This window comes from Rhagoletis zephyria, unplaced genomic scaffold (assembly GCF_001687245.7).
Source record: "Rhagoletis zephyria isolate East Lansing unplaced genomic scaffold, Rhagoletis_zephyria_1.1 Rzeph_scaffold_01081, whole genome shotgun sequence".
NCBI lineage: Eukaryota > Metazoa > Arthropoda > Insecta > Diptera > Tephritidae > Rhagoletis > Rhagoletis zephyria.
In genome coordinates this window covers 118967-141483 of record NW_016158165.1, presented here as the reverse complement: position 1 = coordinate 141483, position 22517 = coordinate 118967, and positions in this window count along the sequence as shown.

Genomic DNA, 22517 nt, shown 5'->3' with positions numbered 1-22517 from the left:
ACATTTCTTATATAAATGTATTTTTTGATTGTTCTTCGTATTTTCTGTCTTTTTTTGGTGCCCTATTTTGCTTTTTGCAATACCTAGTGCCTTTCCTGCCTTTTTCGCTATTTTGTTTTGCCTTTTTTTGCAACCGATTTCGATAATTCTTTTTGCATCGCAAAGGTAGTGTCTCAGAGGTGGTCCCATACTAATCTGGTTGAGATCCGATCAGTGGATCATGAGATATATATATGTATATATATTTTTTTTATATGGGAGTTGAAGTCGGTTTTTTTTTGCTAAAAATTACTTGTTGCAATACCTAGTGCTAGAGCTGTCAAACTATCGATAGTCAAGTCCATCGATGTTTTACGATAGTCTTAAAGGTGACTATCGATAGTATCGACCCATTTCATATGTTTTTTTTTAAATCCATTTATTTTCGTTATCTTGCTCTTATAAATTTGTTTATTTTAGCGGCTCACGGTTGCATTTTAAAATTGTGAAATATTCACTCGCCGTGTAAAAGAAGCGATTTCATAAATTATCCCTGCAATTCGCCTTTCGGAAATAAAAAAGCTTCTTTCGAAAGGCACTTTTCATGAAAGGTGCCACTGCTCATGCAACTGCTTTCATAAATTTCTCAATTTGACAGTCTACTGCATTCCCCGGTCTGACACGCTCTTAAGACGGCAATATAACCCTGCTATTCCCACTCTTAAAATAAAAAATGATGCTTTTAGAAATAATGCCATGAACCAACTAAACAGATCACCCAGCATGTCAACCGCGTATTTGTAATTGCATTTGAGAAAAAAAAGTTGATAATGTCATTTCTTAATCGGTTGTTTCATTCATACACATGGTTTCATTCCGTTTCACTCACATGGCGGCGAAAAAATGACGTCACTGCTAAAAAGAATACTTGTTTCTCGCACACCGCCCTGGGTGATCTTTCTTTATTCGTTCGTTCATGAAATGATGCTGCCAAATTTTGTTCTCTTTGAACCAATACGTGCAAAAGTCAAAAGCGCTAGGAAAGAGAATACGCTATCAATAAAGCGATAGTGACGATAGTACTAAAACTATCGATAGTTATTTCAAGTGACCAGACTATCGATACTATCGTCGATAGTTTGATAGCTCTACCTAGTGCCTTTTCCTGCCTTTTTCGCTATTTTATTTTGCCTTTTCCAGCCTATTTCGTTATTTTATTTTGCCTTTTTTACTGGTTTTTAGGTACTAAAAATCCGTTCCCTGCTCATGAGGCTAGTGAAATTTTTGACAAATGCGTAGAAAATTTTGAAAATCGAAAAAATTTTTGCTGTGTGTAATTTTTCGTAAAACAAAAGCTTAAATTGATGAATTGCAATCAATGATGTCTTGAATCAATGACGTCACTTCAATTTGTAATAGTTGTTTCCGAATAAATCTGCGGTTATCAAAAATTTACTGCTGTCACAAAAGATTTCATTTCACACAGCAGATTGGCAAAACTGTCTCACCATAGTAAAAATATTATTCAACAGCTTTCCCCATAGAACTTTCTTACCGATTCACACACGCCCTCAGTTAAATTGATAAAATAAATGAAATATTGCCATGTGGGTGTCAAAGTAAAGAGCTTTAAGAGGGCTTACAGCCGAAAATATGTTTGAGGAGGGTTGCCACCTGTTTGAGAATTTAACTAAATTACATTGATAAAATAAATAAAATATTACAATATGGGTATCAAATTAAAGAGGTTTAAGAAAGATTACTGTTGGAAATATTTTTAAAGAGGGTTGCCCCCTATTTTAAAATTTTAACTCAGTTAAGTTCATAAAGTAAATGAAATATTGCAATGTGGGTATCAAAGTAACGAGTTTTAAGATAGCTTAAAATCGATAAAAATTTTAAGGAGGGTTGCCACCTGTTAAAAAATTTAGCGCAATTTAATTAATAAACTAAATAATATATTACAATACACACAGGTATTAAGTTAAAGAGGTTTAAAGAAGATAACTGCTGGAAATATTTTTGAGTATAGTTGCCACCTCTTTGAAAATTTAAACTCAGTTAAATTGATAAAGTAAATGAAATACTGCAATTTGGGTATCAAACTTTAGATTTTTGGGATGGCTTACAGCCGAAAATATGTTAGAGGAAGGTTACCACCTGATTGAAAATTTAACTAAATTTAATTGATCTAGATATCAAATTAAAGAGGCTTATAAAAGAAGGCTTTTAAAAATATTTTTGAGAAGGTTTGCCACCTATTTGGAAATTTTACCTCACTTAAATTGATTAAACAAATGAAATATTTCAATGTGGGTATCAAACTAAAGAATTTTTAAAAGACCTACAGTCGAAAATATGTTTGAGGAGTGATGCCACCTATTTGAAAATTTTACTCATTTAAATTGGTAAAAGAAATGATATGTTACAACATCGGTACCAAACTAAAGGCATTTGAGAAATCTTGATTTAGAAATATTTTCAATAGATTATGCCCTATCTAAAAGAAAAGACTGCAAATATTGGAACTAAATGAAATATTTCATAATTAGTTCCAAAAGAAAAGTGTTAGGGAAAGCTTTACTGGAAATTTCTTTTATGATTCCACTTATCCAAAACAGTTTAAATGAAGGAAGAATTTACAAAATCTTTTCAAACGAAGCGATCATATTATCAACGAAGGTTTGGTATACAAATTACGCAAAGAAAAAAAATAATATAAAACTATTGATACAAATGAAAAAATAATAAAAACCATACATAACGAAAGCATAAAAATTTTCCATGAAAGCTGTTTAAAAAATCTTTAATGAAAACTTACAATTTTTGTCACCATTCCCTAACATTATAAAATAGTTTACTTTTAATCATAAATAACTTCACTTGGGGTCGCCTTAGCCTACTACGTACTATATTGCGAGTAAAGAGAATGTGCCTGCTTTAGCGTCGAGTTTTTCCGACCTTCAAATATCTAAAAATCTACCTTAGAGAGATACACATCTACCTAACAATACCCACATTTTCCAGAAATTGTTTTGCTAAATTAGATGAACTGCTTCGGGTTAATAGAAATTTTTTTCCAAAAATCAGCGAGAGCAATTTGAATAACGGTGGATAATATTATGAAGATTATGATTATTCTGATCTCCTATTATATGCCCAATCAAACATTCGCAAAGTAAAGCGTGAGTGAAGGGCATTTATGTTCGCATATTGCAAATGTTAAGATAATAAGAGCTGCAGAACTGAACCACTCACGAATAAATTTTAAAAGGGCGTGTAATTTCTGGCGTATGCCAATGATCTCGACATCATCGGTAACAAAAACCTCGAAGTCTGTCCTGCCTTTTCTAAGTTGGATGACGAAGCATAGCGATTGGGTTTGGTGATCAACGAGGACAAGACGAAATATCTTCTGTCATCAAACAAAGACTCAGAGCATTCTCGCCTTGGCACCCACGTCACTGTTGCCAGTTGTAATTTCGAGAAAGTAGACAATTTCGTTTAGTTATGAACCAGCATAACACCGATAATAATGTCGGCATCGAGATCCAATGCCGAATTACTGCAGCAAACAAATGCTACTTTGGACTGAGTAGGCAATTCGGGAGTAAAGTCTCTCTCGGCGTACAAAAACCACACTCTATAAGTCACTTATCATGCCCATGCTGGCATATGGCGCAGAGGAATGCACAATGACCACATCCGATAAGTCGGCTCTTGGAGTATTCGAGAGAAAGATCTTACGGAATATTTACAGGCCCCTACGCGTTGGCGACGATGAGTACCGAAGAGGAGGGAATGATGAGCTGTATAAGCTTTACAGTGGCTCCGCTAGCTTCGCCATGTCTTTCGAATGGGAACCACGTTCCAGGTCTAAAAGTATTCGACTCGCAGTCCGCTGGCGGTAGCAGAGGAAGAGGGAGGTGCCAACTGCAATGGAAAGGCCAAGTAGAGAAGGACTTGGTTTCACGTGTCATTTCCAATTGGCGTAAGTTGGCACACAGAGAAGCGACTGGCATGCTTTATCGAACTCGACTAAAATCGCTTATGCGGTTACAGCGCCAAATAAGAAGATGCAAATGATAAATGACCTTCTTCTTAGAAGCGCCAGGAGGAACTAAGACAACATTCCTTATAAGATTGTGGCAACGGTTCGATAAAAATATTACATAGCCGCAGTTCTCGGTTCGTCTGGAATATCTGCAATGTTGTTACCAGGTGGAAACACTTCTTGGCTCTTATCATGCCATTCAACATACAAATCATCGAAAATCCCACGTGCAATATTTTAAGAACATCCGGTATAGGAGAAGTACTTATTACAAAAATGTAAACTCATTGTTTGAGATGAGTGCACTATGGCACATAAAAAATCGCTTGAGCTTCTTTATCGATCGGTACGAGATTTGCGTAGGAACGTTCAACCATTCGGAAATGCATTGATTTTGCTCGCAGGAGATTTTACGCAAACATTGCTTGTAATTTCTCGATTGACACCAGCGGGCGAGATAAATGCTTGTCTGAAATATTCAACATTGTGGCAAGACGATCATACATATATTGCAATTGACTACGAATATGTGTGTCCAACTACAGAGCGATTATTTAATCAGCCTAGGCATTCTCGCGACAATTACTGAACATAGGGAACGGAAAGCTGCCATTCAATGAGAGATTGGGACGAATTTTACTACCTGATAATTTTTGTAACTTAGAAACATCAAAAGGAGAACTGATCGAAAGAATGTTTCCAGATATTCAAATTAATTATAGGAATCACGATTGGCTCAGTGAAGGAGCTATTTTTGCAGCGAAGAATAAGGATGTCTATCAACTCAATAATGTTTTTCCATCCAGCATTCAAAGTGATGAAATAACAAATATTTACGTCGATAAACGCCGTTGTGGAAACAAATGAAGCAACTAATTATTCATCTTAATTTTTGAACTCGATTGATCTTCCAGGGGTTAGCCCACATACTGAAATTGAAAATAGGTGTGGCAATTATCATGTTGCGGAATATTAATGAGCCAAAACTCTGTAACGGCACGTGACTCGCAGTTAAGAAATTGATGAAGAAAGTAGTGGAAGCAAAGATTTTAACATGGCCTTTCAAAGGTAAAGACGTCCTCATCCCTCGAATTCCCATGATTCCGATCGATACACCAAATAAAGATTTCAATTCACAATACGATTGGCATTCGCAATCACAATTAGTAAAGCTCAAGGTCAATCTTCGGAAAAGCATGGTTTAGATTTAGATGCAGATTGCTTCTCAGATGTTGCGTGTTCCCACGTTGGCAGAGAATGGAAAAACAACATATGAAACGTATGCTTTGTTTCGTTAATATTTTATCATTCATGTGGAAACAGCTAGTTATACATATAAAACCGCGCGATAGTAAATTTTAAACACAATTATAAATATATTCGCTAAACCCTGGGCCAAAAATAGTAATATTGCGTTTTTAGTTTTTCACTCTGACGTCAGTAACTCAAAAATGATTTAAAAAATTCAGAGAAATGTGCTTAGAGAACAAGTATGGGTATAAAATTAATGAGGAAATCCTGTAGAATTTAAACAGATTCGAGTTTCTGGTGCAGAAGGGCTGGTAAATATTGAAAATGTCATTTTAAAATTTTATCCTTGAAATTTCGCAATATTAGATTTTGAAAAAATTATACATCCTCGAATTTCGTTCTTCTAACATTGTTAGCTAAAAAATTACCTATTCGTCATTGTGAGTCCAAAAAGTTTAAATTTTTTAAATTCTAAAGAAATATCCTATTGCATTTGTTACCCATATTTTTATTCTACACTGCACTGAATTGTTTAACAATTTTTGGAATTAATCATATCTTTGAAATTACAAAACCCTTCAAAATAAATCCTGCGGTAAGAGAAAAAATAAAAACGCCACTTTAAATAAAAAAGTAGGTTTCAAACCCATTTATTTACTATTTATTTCATGGTAGGAAAGCTTCTCAAACAATATGGAAGCAATTTTTTCGATCAAAGTTGTTGAAAAGCAGAGGTCGATAATAACCGTCAACACTTTGAAGTGTCCCAATAACCGTCACTGTTTAAGGGAAAAAATAACCCACAAAACAGAACAGGTGGTTTATTTTTTGTAGATGTGTGCTCCTCTCAGTGGGAAAGGGTTATTTTGCATATAATTTCCGTTGCTGTTGGACACGGACACTTATCGCTGGAAGAAGAAAAATAAGTGTTAGAAGTGCGTAGAAACCATATATGTAATACTTCTATATTGGTAGTAAGCTAACATCTCAATGTGTAAGCATTCCGAAATCAAAGCGAGACAGTCTAGTACTGTTTTTGTCAATGTATTGTGTACTTGAGTGCCGTTTTTGTAAATGTGTCGTGTACATGTTTATTTATAAACGTATCCCAGTTGGCATTTGCAAAAGGGCTTCTCAAACGAAGGCCTTCTCGTAGGGCTTCTCATAGGAGGCCTGTCAGCATGTTTCCTTTTGATGCCCTTCAAAAAACCCTTCCTGAGAAGCTGCATAGGCAGATTTTTGTGCTTGCAGTAAGGGTGGGTAACTCAGCAAATTTGTAGGAGTTGACTCAATGACTCCAACTCTCTTTCAGGAGTCAGCTCATTCAACTAACTCATTTGACTCTTTCTATGTTACACTCATTCGTATCGTAGACTCGTTTTGAGGCATAAGTGGGCGTGGTCAGCTCCCTTCTACTGATTTGTAAGGTGTACAATATTTTTGGTGCAAATTAATAGAGGTGGTGTTAGGGGAGGGTAAAGGTAAAATTTTAAATATTTTCATTTGTATTTCGAAAACTATTTCAAAATGTGGATATGGTTTGAAAGGTAATTGATATATCTTTTATTTAATATGCACATCTTTATATATCTTGCATACATATTTCGAGAAAAACTAAAAAAAAAACGAAATTATAACCATTTTTTTATAAAAATGTACGTTTTTCAAAAAAAAAATTCGCTGACAGTGTTACGTATTAGCCACTTGAAACTTGCACTTTATTAAGCTAATATTTACTTAGAGTTTTTCTGAAAATTCTGAATAAAAATCTTGTTAGGTTTACAATTTTTTTGTAATTTTTCTTTTAAGTTTGAAATTTGCACTTATATGGTTTTTGTTAGATAATGAGCTGTAGATAACGACCGATTTTGACTATTTTTCTTTTGTTCGTTTAATCTAATTAATTTTTTATCATATTAAAGTTCATTATAAAACGAAAACCATATAAATCTAAAAATTATAAAAATTCAACAAAGTTACATCAAAGTTTTAAACTTCTTCATTAGAGTTTCTAAAAAAAATAGTCTATAAAATTTTAGTAAAACAAAGTATATGTTTGAGGTTGCTAAAAATCTCGTTAATTTTCGATAAATGTTTTTGCTGGCGAACATCATTTGTACTAAAGAAAATGCGTGACACTGACAGCAAACAAAAAAATTATCAAAATCAATGGGATGTTTGAGCAACTTCAAACTTGTATTTTATCATAGTAAAATTTAATAGGCTATAAGACTGCATACCAATTATTTTTTTTTAACTCTAAGCAATTTTTATTTTTAATTTTAATTTTAGTAAGTAACTAATTTTCGATTTTCTTGGTGTTCCAGATCGCTACTGTCGGCAGCGTTATAAAAAAAGGAGGCCTAGCCAAAAATTTGCATCACCTGCTTGGACCTAATATACTACAAATCTATAATTTTGATGGTTTTCAAAATAAGAAATCATTTAAAGAGCACACAAAGATATACAACATTTTTTACAGTATGTATGGTTATTGGTTTTTAATATCACTTAAATATTAATGCATCCTTTTAATTTGATTCCTATTGCAGAAGCGTGCGCAAGAAATATCACCACCCCTGATGAGTATAAATCGGAAATAAAGAGCGGTTTCAAGAAAGCCAAAAGTCGGATTTACAAGGAGAAGCATTTTCAAAATAAGAAATCAAACTAATCTTTGAAAATTTCCCTATAAAAACGCATACCTTAAAACTTTTACTTCTTAACTTTAACTTTTTTGGAAGTTTCAGAATGATTTTGTCCATAATTACAAAAATTACTGAATTGATCAATATATTTAATTAATCACTTTGAAAAATATCTGTATACATAAATATGTATTACGTATATGTAAGTAAGATGCATACTGTAACTCACATAATTGTTCACATGGTGATATTTTACAATATTTACCAAGGGTAATATATGCACCGGATTGTGGGTATGGTCTTGCATATGAATATTTCGGTGCATCTGCAAATACTGTTGTATTGTGTACATTTAGAACAATAAAATTTGCAAATGCACAAAAATATGGACATGCAAGACAATATGCACCGGATTGTGGTTATTGTTATAAAAATTTTTTTCCGATATTTTTTTATAAAAAGCTATTTTATGCAATAACAAAAATCATCTTAATCCAATTTCAACCTTTGTTCACAATATTGGAAAATTAAACAAATTTTCATCTAAACTTTAAACTTTTTAACCATAATGTCTAGACCTTTTTTCGGTATGCAGTTTTATAGCCTATTTTATTTTAGTATAACAAGATACAAGTGCGAAAAAAAAATTCCCCAGACGAAAATTTTGCAAAATTTCCAAAATCAACAGTAATTCATAGGTACTTCAAACCTGCATCTTGGTATACTAAAATAAAATGGGCTATAAAACTGCATACCGAAAGAAAGTCTAAGCATTATGGTTAAAAAGTTGGAAGTTTAGATGAAAATTTGTTTAATTTTCGCAGATTGTAAATAAAGTTTGAAATTTGGATTACATGTTTTTTATGTTATAAAATAAACTTTTATAAAAAAAATCGGCAACAATTTATTATGAAAAATGTGGTAAATATTGTAAAAAATCACCATGTGATTATGTGAGTTACGGTCTGTATTATTTAGTTGGAAGAAGAATTATTTGTATTTGAAATTTTTGAGTTCCAAATACGAAATTTAAATTGCAATGACTTACATTGTGATCAGCTAAATTGTTTATTTAATATGTATTAGTTTTTATGAAACACTACCTCATTCTATAACAAACATCATATAAATCCACATTTCAAACTTTGTTCAAAAAATTTGCAAAGTAAAAAATTGCAAAGTTTCAACTAAATTTTCAACTTTTTATTGAGATTTTTCTGAATTTTTTGGAGTATGTAGTTTAATAGCCCAACAAATACCTACTAGTATAATAAAGTGCAAGTTATTTTTCTAACGGAATTACGCATTTTTTCGACAATCTCAATAAATAGTTGAAAATTTAGATGAAACTTTGCAGATTTTTTATAAATTTTTAGCAAAGTTTAAAATGTGGATTTATATGATGTTTGTTATGAATGAGCTAGTTTATCATAAAAACTAATACATATTAAATAAACAAAATAAAAGAGCAAAAATTTATCAAAACGTTGCTGGCTTAATTAGCTGATCGCAAGTGCAAGTAATTGTGTACAGTATTATTTACATTGAAATTTATTAATGTTTTTGTTATATTCCTTTTGTAAGCCCTTATTTTAATTAAATAAAAAGCCATTAAATGGCAACAATTCATGCAGGGGTTTTAGATCGTTTCTTATGGAAGTATACCTTAAAGCCCTTCTCAGAGAAAGGGAGGTGGAAGGCCTTACCTAATGAGCCACTTTGTAAGTACTTACTTTAATTAAATAATAAGCCACTATAACAGCACAATTCAGGAAGGGCTTCTGCAGCTTTTCTTATGGAAGTGCACATGGAAGCCCTTCCCAGAGAAAGGTGAAATGTAAGGCCTTGATAAGTGGGACATCTCATACAAAAAAGAAGGAGAAGTAGAAGTGCTCCTGTCTGCCAATGGAAGGACTAGAAGTGCTTCTAGAAGGGGTTTCAGGCCCTTCTATTGCCAACTGGGATGTGTTCCTTTTCTTTCGTACGTGTTTAGTGATATATCTGTACTGTAGTGTTTTCGGACGGTACTAGCTCTTACTGCCAATATAGGAGTATTACATATATGGTAGAAACATATCAAATTTGCTGTTGATAGAGAGAGAGAGAGATATAAGCAACGTCAACTTCATGGTCATGTTATTGATTTAAAATCCGCTATCAATTAAGAAATTTATTTGATTTGTGATTTAGTTTGTTGACCAAATAAAAAATAAAATTTATTTGTGATTTGATTTTTCAACCAAATAAGAATACAAATTTTTGATTTGATTTGTAGGAATCAATTTGATTTGTAATTTTTCAATTAAATAATACTTTTGTTATGCGACGCAAATAAGATATTTAAGTATCTTCCAACTTCCAGTTCCAGGAAAATCTTCGGGATCCTTGGGACTAATTCGAGATTTTCGAGACTTCTTCAGGGTTTCGGAATCTTCGGGACTACGTCAAGATTTTTAATCTATTTCGGATTTTTGGACTATTTTGGGATTTTCGAGACTTCTTCAGGATTTTCGGAATCTTCGGGACTACTTCGGGATTTTTAGGCTTTTTCGGGATTCTCGGGACTAATTCGGGATTTTCGAGACTACTTTGAGATTTTCGGGATCCTCGGTACTAATTTGGAATTTTCGAGACTTCTTCAGGATTTTTGCAATCTTCGGTACTACTTCGGGATTTTTGGGCTATTTCGGGATTCTCGAGACTAATTCGGGATTTTCGAGACTACTTTGAGATTTTCGGGATCCTCGGTACTAATTTGGAATTTTCGAGACTTCTTCAGGATTTTTGCAATCTTCGGTACTACTTCGGGATTTTTGGGCTATTTCGGGATTCTCGAGACTAATTCGGGATTTTCGAGACTACTTTGAGATTTTCGGGATCCTCGGTACTAATTTGGAATTTTCGAGACTTCTTCAGGATTTTTGCAATCTTCGGTACTACTTCGGGATTTTTGGGCTATTTCGGGATTCTCGAGACTAATTCGGGATTTTCGAGACTACTTTGAGATTTTCGGGATCCTCGGTACTAATTTGGAATTTTCGAGACTTCTTCAGGATTTTTGCAATCTTCGGTACTACTTCGGGATTTTTGGGCTATTTCGGGATTCTCGAGACTAATTCGGGATTTTCGAGACTACTTTGATATTTTCGGGATCCTCAGCACTAATTCGGAATTTTCGAGACTTCTTCAGTATTTTCGGAATCTTCGGGACTACTTCGGGATTTTTGGGCTATTTCGGGACTAATTCGGGATTTTCGAGAATTCTTTGAGATTTTCGGGATCCTCGGCACTTCGGAAATCAATGCGATTTTTTAGCCGCTCAAAACTTGCACTAATTTTACTAAAATTGTATAATCCTGTTAACTGCGTACCCAAAAAATGAAAAAAAAAATACTGGTTGCAAAGCTCGAAATTTATATAAAAATTAGTGGATTTTTCCTAAATTCTGCATAAAGTTTGAAAGTGTGATTTATATTGTTTTTGTTAAAGCATGATTCATATTTTTATAAAAAAAATATAGCTTGAAAAACATTGTAAATATTAAATAGGAAACACCATTCATCCACTTTCGACCGCCTCTAATATACATACATACATATGCAGAGAAATGTAATTTTTGTCATTTTAAAACAACAATTTTAAAATATTTCTTCAAACTGAACATTTGGAAACATGTATACCTATTCGGCAGTAGCTGAGTGTGCAGAGGAGCATGCTACTATTTGTCTGCTTTCTGGAGGTCCCAGGTTCGAATGCCGTTCTGAACTTCCCAGAAGTTTTTTCATAGCTGCGGAAAAACAAACAAAAAACAAGCCTGAAATTCTGCATTTATTTCAATTTTCAGACGGCATTCGAACCTGGGGCCTCCAGAAAGCAGACAAATAGTAGCATGCTCCTCTGCACACTCAGCTACTGCCGAATAGGTATACATGTTTCCAAATGTTCAGTTTGAATAAATATTACGATGTTTTACGGATTCGAAAAATGTACGAAAACCGCACTGTCGGCAAAAACCCCGATTTTCTTCTGGCTGGGTATTTATGTACATACATACATATGAATATGTGTACACACCCACACATATTAATGAAGTAAGGTTTTTTTTTAAAGAAAAATTTTTGTTTTTCAAAAAGTGTAATTTGGTTCCACCAAACAGATTATATATGTGCCGCAGAACTTCTAAATATAAACCCAATTTTTGTTCCACTTGTATATGTAAATGTTCATTTCTTATTTCATTACTAAAACATATGTACGTTTGTATAACCATGAAGAGATTTTATTTAATTTATGGCTCAAACTAACTCAAAATATTCTAAAATATAATAGCACCTATACCAATATTTAATTCTGCTTATATTGTATGTACGAAAAAATGCTTTATATAATAAAATCAAAAAAGTAAGTGCGCCTGGGCCACACTGAAGAAGTGAAACTTACGTTACATATCTACTTTGTCTCATAACCAATATTTATAAGTACACATGTATACATTTGCTTAAGGTTATATTTTATCTTTTTTCAATATAGATTCCTAACCCTACCCTTTTCGTTCTAATTACATTTATGTTATTCTGTTTTCCGAAGGCTTTTTTTCCTTTGCGAAAGAGCAACAATGGCCGCGGGCTTTATTTCCAAAAAAAAAACGAAATAACGCCCGCTTGATTTATTTCATAAAAAAGGAAGTGAAGCTCGTGAGAAGTATTTTGTCTAACTTTATTTTACTGAAACGTTCCAATTATGTATACAGGCATACACTTGCATAAAATGGAACGTATTTTAAACGAATTGCTCTCTATTTTTGCATACAGTGTAGTTCTGCTTTAAATTCTCTTCTGCAGTATATGCATAAAACGTACAGTATTTTTGCCAATAACGCCGCGTCGCGTCTCTCGTCTCGCGATGGCGCCAACGCGAACCGCCGCGGTTGAGCGCTGACACGCTCGCTTCCCCCCTCGCCATTACACCGGAAAATTTATTTGTTTATATACTTACATAATTGCTCTATATCAGCGGTGCCCAAAGTTTTCAAATGGAAGTGCCCGCACCAATACATTGAAAACGCCCTATTAAAAAGTACGAGTACACTGTAAAAATTCGCTCATTTCTGAAAGAGAAATAAGGAGTAAAAATTCAATTTTAAGTGAAATTAGATAATACTTAAAAACAAACTTTTGATAAGTATCCCGCTCCACCCAGCGGGTGCATTTAAAAACAGAGTTTCAGTGAATTTCATTGTCGTCTGTGATACTTGCTTATGCAAAGTTTCAGATAACTTTTTTTTTATTCATTTTTTAATATATGCATATATTTTTTTAATTTTTGGGATTTTTTTTTTTGTTTTTATATAACATTTTCTGTAAAGTTAACTGAAGTAAAAGAATCGAACAAAAATATATTCAGTATATACATACACTATAAAACCATGACATTTTTGCGCAAGTATCTGTAGTAAAAAAAAAACATTAATTCGACTTATTATTAAATATTCGACGATTTTCCAATAAATTATCCAAACTTATCTCAACGCCAGTTGTAGACAATTTTAATAAAGCTTCCAAATGTTCGTTGGTTATTCTATTTCTGTTATTATTTTTTATTAACTTCATTTTGGAAAATGCACTTTCACAAATATATGTGCTCCCAAACATAGAAAACAAACGTAAAATTTCTTTGTAAAGGACGGCATATTTGTGGTTTTACAGATTTCCAAAATTCGATGCCATTTAAATTAGAAATTTTAAGTTCAGAATCACATTGCAGATCACATAGCTCCATCTGTAGCTCAGGCTTCTGGTCATGTATCCTGCAAGTCATTGGAGTGTAAAAAATTGCACTCATTTGCTTAATACGCTCAAAATCTTTAAATCTTTTTTCGAAACTCTTTTTTAAATCATCAAACTGGCAGATATATTGACTAAAATCTAAAGTTGATATTTTAAACTCGTTTATAATAGTTTTTAGACATGGAAAATGCCACCTTTTTCTCATATCTAAATCATGTATAAAAATATCGACCTTTTTAAGGAAACCTTCGATTAAGTCCGCTAAATCAAAAATAGATTTATTTTTACCCTGAAGTGAAATATTAAGGCAATTCAAGTGTTGTTAAGTCGGTCAAGAACGCTAGATTGATGTTAAAATTTTGAGATTTAATTTCAACTAAAATGTCCAAACTTTTTAATTCAGAGTCTATAAACTCGACAATTTCCTTTCGCAGTTCAAAAAAACGCTCAAGACATTTTCCTCTACTCAACCATCTCACCTCGGTAAACAAATGTGTAAATCGCCGTATTGATTTTGACATTCTTCAAGAAACTTTTTAAACTTTCTATGAGTTAATGAATTGTATCCACCTCTGATTTTATTTACTATTTTCACCACAACATTCATTGTGTGAACACTATTCGTCCATTTTGCACATTTTGACTCCTGATGAATCACACAGTGGAACGAAGAAACCTGTATCCCATTTTTTATCAATTGCCCAATAAAACCATCTTTCTTTCCCAGCATCGCGGGTGCACCGTCTGTGCACACGGCTGTTAGTCTTTGTGCTTCAGTTTTTATTTCCAACCTTCTATTAACCGTGCAAGAATCTCCTCATTTACATTGAAATGATCGTCAACCATTCTGACTGCTACTATCAGCTGACTTATGTCAGAAATATCGCATGATTCGTCCAATGCCAAAGAGAAGTATTTACAGAGCTTAAATTTATTTTCTAAAAGCGAGTTCAAGTGCATATTTAGATCTTCAATTCTTCGAGTTACTGTGGTCCGTGACAACGAAACTGTTTCAATTGAGTCTGCCAACAAGTTTCCACTTACTCCAAAACAAGACAGCATTTCCTTGCATACTTTTTTAATAAAAATGCCATCAGAAAATGATTTGCAGTTCTGAGCAATACTTAAGCTGGCAACATAAGATGCTTTCAAAGGTATGTTAGAGCACACAGCGTATACCAAAGTGCTTTTACAAAAACAAATGTGCTCCGAGTGCTTAGGGCTGCTCTATATGAATGTACGATGAGGAGTTGAGGGTTATTTGTGTACCCATGCCGCAGAAATACTGTGGTGATGTGGATGACGTACGGGTTGTTTTAACTGAAAAAGCGACTGAAAATTTTTGCAAACAACATAAATGAGTAAAGGGCAGATAACATAAATCAGCCGTGGTCGAGTGGTTTGTGTGACATCAAGGCACATACCGCCAATCGGAGGAGAAGCTCGGCCAATCATTTTAAACTTTGCACAGATTGCTTTGCAGAGCACAGTAGGCGTTCTAATTTAATGGTAATACAAGCATTTTGTGTCCAATTTGCCGTCAAATTATTCAACAATCAACGAAAGTATTTATTTCACTTTTTACTTTCTCATGTTCGTTTTTTTGTTACAACTTTGAATTATTTAATTTTCATACACATGCACATACATACATATATATGTTTTAAATATATGCATTGAAATGTGTTAATTTCAATTTCTTCGTATAATAAAGGAAAACAAATATGTATTTAGTTCAATGTTATCACATTAGTTAGTTTTTATTTAGAACAGGGAGTTTTGGATGTACATATTCTAAAATGGAGGCAAGAGCCACAATAAATATGAAATAACGCCCGCGGCTTTATTTCATTTTTAGGAAATGAAGCCCGCGGGCGTTATTGCCATATCGAAAGTGAAATAATACCCACCGGCAAAAGGCAATGAAGTCCACGTTCTTAATTTCTTTTTCGAAAAGGCAATAACGCCCGCGGGCTTTATTTCTTTTTTTTTAGGAAATAAAGGGCATGGGCGTTATGTCCGCGGGCCTTATTGCACCCCACCTATTTTAGGGTGTCCGCTATGGTGTAGTGGTTATCAGTGCGCGATACCACTCCGCAGGGCCTGGGTTCAAGCTATGGTCAAAGCAACAGCGCAACAAAATTTAGAAAACAGTTTTTTTCTTAACAGCGCACTAAGGAGCATTTTGCAGTAAATTCCGGAAAAAATTATATTTGTACATTTTGTTGCTAGAATTCATTCCAAATGCATGTAAATTATATTTATTAACACATTCAGCTTCGATTAGAAAAAATCTATCAATATGTATGTATACTTTATGGCAAGAATTTTTCAAGCTAGAAGACATACGGTTACTTCAAACGATTATACAAGCTTTGGCTACACAATATACCTAAGTACTACATTAATCTGATTCATCAGAGTATTACTGATTCCTCTTCTTCTGCATTCACTTCCACTCGCAAACTTCTTTAATTTTACGACATTTTCCTGGCATCCTTCTTCTTTGAAGTATCTCGCGTTGAAGATACAATCCTTCATACAATCAGAAATAGTTTATTTTGACGTAATTTCGCCAAATGAGTGGCTTCTCTTTTCACAAAATTTGAAATTGGACGGGTAGGTTAGGTTAGGTAAGGTTATCTCGGCTGCCCTAATCTTTAAGGAAAAGGGCACATTTACGCCACCATGGGCCCGTTGTGACGCCGTCTTAGAGACTCAATATGTCCCTACTCTTACCCTAGTAATGGAACCACTTCGTAGCTCTGATAAAGCGCTCAAAGTCATAGACACTGGCTGAATCCAGTTCGGCTAGACATTCAAAAGAATAATGGAGGAACGATCATCGGCGAGCTCTCGTCAGAGCAGGACAGTTGCAAAGGTAGTGCTCCACGCTTTCGATTTCCTCCTCATCGCGGCAGCTGCGACAGTAGTCGTTTGACTGCAAACCCATTCTAGTGGTGTGAATTCCCATCAGGCAATGCCCGGTGAGAACTCCAATAACATGTCGCAACAGTAGTTGCTCCAAGTGGAGCAGAGAACAAGATCTACGCTTGTACAGCTTAGGGAAGATATGTCTTGCTATCCTGCAAGTATTCTCCGCAGACCATCTTATATTAGCCCGTCCGACAAAGTTATTCTCCAGCCAAGGAGATAGCGGAATGCCCGCATTAAGGGCCGCACTGATTGCAGACAACAAGGTTCCTTCCCTTGCTAGTTCAGCTGCAGTACAGTTTCCCGGTATGTCTTTTTGGCCTGGCACCGATGCAACATTAGTGACGTAACACCTTTCCAATTCATTAAGAGTACGTCTACATTCCATAACAACCTTCGAAGTAGATTTTCCACTATTAAGTGCTTTAATAGCGGCTTGGCTGTCAGAAAAGGTTTTTACCGTCTTCAGATTCATTAGAGAATCGATCAGCCAACTTGCAGCTTCATTTATTGCTGTTAGTTCAGCCTGAAAAACACTGCATAAATCTGGCAGACGAATACTGATGCTAAGTGAGAGTTCTTGCGAGTATACCCCACTTCCTACCTTCAGATCCAACTTAGAGCCATAAGTGTAGATGGCTGTTGAGTCAGAATACGAGATCAGGACCGAATCCTCCTCCCATTTTTCCCTTGAGGGGATCCTTGTCTGGAAGTGATTCTTTAGGCCCATATGCGGGACTGTGTTGTCCAGACGCCTAAAGTCCTCTGGAAAATCTTCCAAAATTCTAGAGTGCCCAAACATCGTGTCACTCCATTTGATTTGTGCATTTAATCTAATAGCATTACAGCTTGCCTCTAGTTTACCATATAGGTCCACAGGTAGCAAGTGAAGCAAGTTCTCTAGGGCTTTAGTCGGCGTCGATGATAACGCTCCCGTGATCATCATGCACGCCACCCTTTGCACCTTTGTGCTTTATTGATACAATTTTGTTTATAATATACTTTCCTACTACGCAGTACTTTTTAGTACAATTTTGTGATAAATGCCATAAATATATAGCTCTGAAAACTAACTGCGGGACATTTTTTTATTCTCTTCTTGTCTTCGCCTTCTCGATTTTGCCCTTGTAAGTTAAAACAAAATGTCAAAATCAGCTTCATATAGAAACAGTGTCATACAGTTTTGTTAAGGAATAAACTATATTTTTATAAACAAATAATTAAAATTAAAAAATAATAAAATAAATAGTCAAATCTAGTCAATATGTGCGTGGTGTAAAGTTTTGATAAGCACTTCAAATACTATAAAAATGTCAAGTTTTAGTACTGAATTCAAATAAGATGTATCTTTTATCCATTCATAATAACTTTAAAAAATTTGTTTGTTAAGAAGTGTACCTTAAAATATGTGCAAACACATTAAAAGCGGAGTTACCCACGGACGGGATATGCGTGTCTCTTTCTATCAACAGCATACTTGATATCTTTCTACGTACTTCTACGCTACGCTACGTACACGTTCGTGGGTAACCGCGCTCTTATATTAAAAATGTACCTACTTAAACTTTCCCATGAATACCTACCATCAAATCATTGGTCTTGAAGGAAATCTATGTATGCATGTACTAAGGAAATATTTGAGTAAAATAAAAGTCGATACAATTTACAGTCGAAAAACACAGTTTTTGTATAGATTTCGTACTGAAGGGACAATTTCATTTCCTCACACAGATGTAAATCCCCTTACGTTATTAATTACCATTATCGTGTGTTCTTTATAGTTCATTTGATGAACTTTGCTCTAACTGATTGAAAACTGCCGAGATCACATTTAGGAAGCATAAATTGATGCAAATGTATGTATGTATATACACACATACATAAGTGTATATGAATCAATGTGGCCAGATTCATAGTTTTAACTCTAAATGACAGTTTATTAGACAAGATTGCAGTTGTTTAAATTACATCCTATTACAAATTACGGGTTTTTCGAAATTTCCATTTTGAACGAATAAATTGAAATTTCTCTTTCGTTTTTTTTCGTAAGTCAATTTTTAATATGAAGGAGCGATGTTTCCTCATTTGAAATAAATGGTTTCGACTGCTGTCCTTTGCCTTCCCGTCGCCAAAGCAAATGTGGAAAGAATATTTTCCCAAATTAATGTGAATAAAACAATAAATAAACTACACTTTTTCTAATAGTACTTCAGAAAGCGTCAAATAGATTTCAGAAATCATCAAATGTACTTCAGATTAGTCAAACGTACTACAGAAACCGTTAATTGGACTTCAGGTTAATCAATTGTACTTCAGAAACCGTAAAATATATTTCAGATTAGTCAATTGCACTTCAGAAACCGAAAAATGTACTTCAGGTTAATGAACTGTACTTCAGAAGCCGTAAAATGTATTTCAGATTAGTCAAGTGTACTTCAGAATCCGTTAGTTGGATTTCGGATTAGTCAGTTGTATATCAGAAGCCATAAAATGTACTTCAGATTAGTAAATCGTACTTCAGAAACCGAAAAATGTAGTTCAGATTAGTCAATTGTATTTCATAAACCAAAAAATGTAATTCAGAAACAGAAAATGTACTTCATAAACCGAAAAATGTACTGTAGAAACCGAAAAATGTGTTTCAGATTAGTCAGTTGTATTTCAGAAACCATAAAATGTACTTCAGATTCATAAATTGTATTTCAGAAACCGAGAAATGTACTTCAGATTAATCAATTGAACTTCAGACACCGTAAAATGTACTTCAGAAAGTGTGATATGTACTTCACATGTACTACTTTAGTAAATGTACTTCAGGTGTTAAAGTACAGGGTTCGGAAATTCTCACTCACATTCCCTCACGTTCGCGATCAAGAATAGTCCGCATTTATTTTTGCATTCTTTTCTCGCGAGTGAAAAATGCAAACAAATTTATCATCTCTCACATTCGGAATGCGATCAACAAAAAATTTCCCCTGCTTTTCATTCGCGATCGAAAAAAGCGAAATTTCCTCTCACTCGAATATGAGAAGCCCGATCATTGCCGATGTCGGCCTCTCATTAATGGGAAAAACGATGTAAGTAATCCACTTGCGATCACTCTCTACTAGAGCTGGGATACTATCGATAACGGCCACACGATAGTTTTCGAAACGATAGTTGAAAACATCGATAGTACTATCGTCGTGAAACGCTCAATTGCCTCAAAATTAAATAATTAATAAATTTATAAATTACTTTGTAAATTAAAGAGATTATATAATTTTTTTTATTTGAGTGCATCAGAGGGAACTTCTTATAATAATAAAATAAACCTATTAATTTATGCGTCTGAGTTGTATATACTTATATACAAACACTTGCATCCTCTTGAATAGCGACAGGCAAAATCAGAATATATTTTTTATATGAAAAAATTAATTTCGGATTTTGTTTGTCCATTTTGAAGTGCAAAGAAGTGAAATTGGCTATAATAATACATTTTTAATACTACAAAACAAACAAAATATATTTTGTTTTTGTTGTTGGCCTTTGAATTTTAAATTATGAATCATTTTTAACAAGCTCGAGGCCCAGCAATTAAATAAAACGCAAAAACTTCGTCGTATTGATATTTTTAATTATCGATATTTCGACCTCAATCTGAGGTCATCTTCAGGACTGTAAATATACAAACACGATAACTTATTATTAACGTTAAATTATTACAAACATACATTAAACACAACTTACACTCATGATTGTGGTAAGTGCTTCTCCATTATTCGATTTCATAGGAATTCGGATACCTTCCTCATTGAAGTAGTAAAGAAAACTCGCTTAAGTGCCTTTTTCGGTTAAGTGCACAAGTTTTTCGTGCAAAGAAGGATGTGCAGCTAAGCAAAATATACTGTATACATATTGTCTTACTGCTAAATGTTCCGTGTATTGTTGTTTGTATGTTATTTGTTTACAATTACGGTATTTTTAATTGTTTACTTCTTATGTTTATATTCATTTGCCTAAAATTTCACTTGTTTATCTTTTATTTCTGTACGCATAATCAGGCACAACCAAGAGTGTAAGTAGTGTTTAATGTATGTTTGTAATAAATTAAAGTTAATAATAAGTTATCGTGTTTGTATATTTACAGTCCTGAAGATGACCTCAGATTGAGGTCGAAATATCGACAATTAAAAATATCAATACGACGAAGTTTTTGCGTTTTATTTAATTGCTGGGCCTCGAGCTTGTTAAAAATGATTCATAATTTAAACAAACAAAACACAAAACATATTCGCTTAAATTGATTACTCATACTTATAAAAGATCAACTCGGATCAAATATGGAGGCGCATATCTAAATCCGGACAAGAGAAATTATTAAAATTTTACCAGATTATAAGAAAACGAACATTTTTAAAAGTTTTGACTATTTTTTGTTTACTTAGTGTCTACTAATTTTTTATAAAAGTTTTACAAAACATAAAAAACTACAAAATCATTATATCAGCTTTATAGCTTATTAAATTTTACTATAACTCAGTGTAAGCTTATAGTTTCTAAAAATTCCAATGACTTAATTTTTTTGCGGACTGTTGTGAATTTTCTTGCATAAAAAAAATTAATGACATTAATGGAGAGACATTGTGAAGTTTCGCTAAATCCAACATCGATAGTTTTCAATAAGTATCGATAGTGGCCGCAGTTTCCAACTATCGATATTACTATCGATAGTATCCCAGCTCTACTCTACAGCTTATCGCGATAAATTTATCGCAAAAAATTTTCAACGACGTTGGTGGCATGAGGTTGCTGCTGTGTATATGTACATGCCAGTATAAATGAACCTTCATTTCCATTTAACACGCGTGGTTTCTCAGAGCGTATGCGTACTCTAACCTTACACTTGTACTACTACTGTATGCATATCTATGTATGTATTAATGTTTCAAACATACAAAAATGCATTAATGGAACAGCATTAAAGCATTCTTACAAGATATGTACCCCCATATGTAAATGCTGCTTTTCTGATACATTTTAATATACGGGGACATACAAAAAAGTAGCATTTACATATGCAATTGCATATCTTGTAAAAGCCCGTTAGTGCTGCAAATATTATCGCACAAAACGTCCGTTCACTAAAATTTTTGTACAAGACTGAAAATATTACAAAAATTCCACTTTAAATTTATCAAGAAATGTACTTAAAACAACAACAACGTACGTTCGCTTGCAGTTCGCTAGAATTTGAATTTATTTGTGGAAATACATGACTACGCATGAGTTGTTCACACTGATTCCCTAATACAGCATGCATACTTAATGTGACCAACCGTACTTCTTTCGGAAGTACAGTACTTCTTTTTGAGCCGTTGTACTTCGTACTTCGAAGTACAGTCAAATGTACTTCTTTAGAATGTTTTGTACTACCCAAGGCACATTGAACAGGTAGTATCAGTAGAGCAGCTTATTTGATTTTTTTTTTAATTATTCGGTCTCTAAAATGTCAAATATTAGTTGCGTTCCCCAACTTTTCTGGGTCAAAACCTGTAAAACTGTCAAAAAGCAAAAGAAGCCAGAGTACAGAGTTCGGGAACGCTTTCTGGTAAATTCCTATAAATTCTTGCAACTTCTTGCGAGTTAGGGAACGCAACTGTTTTTAATTTCTTCCCACAAAAAATATAAATTGTCAAAATATTTTTGGATGTGAAACCAAGGATGACATGATACGAAACTCTTTTTCTCGTGAGAGCGCTGTGAAAAGGTTTATTTTTATAACATCCCCCAATATTGCCACAATGGCGAAAATTATATTGGGAAAATTACAATATAAAATGTTTTTTCTTGCAAACACTATTTTTAAGCATAATTTTTTAA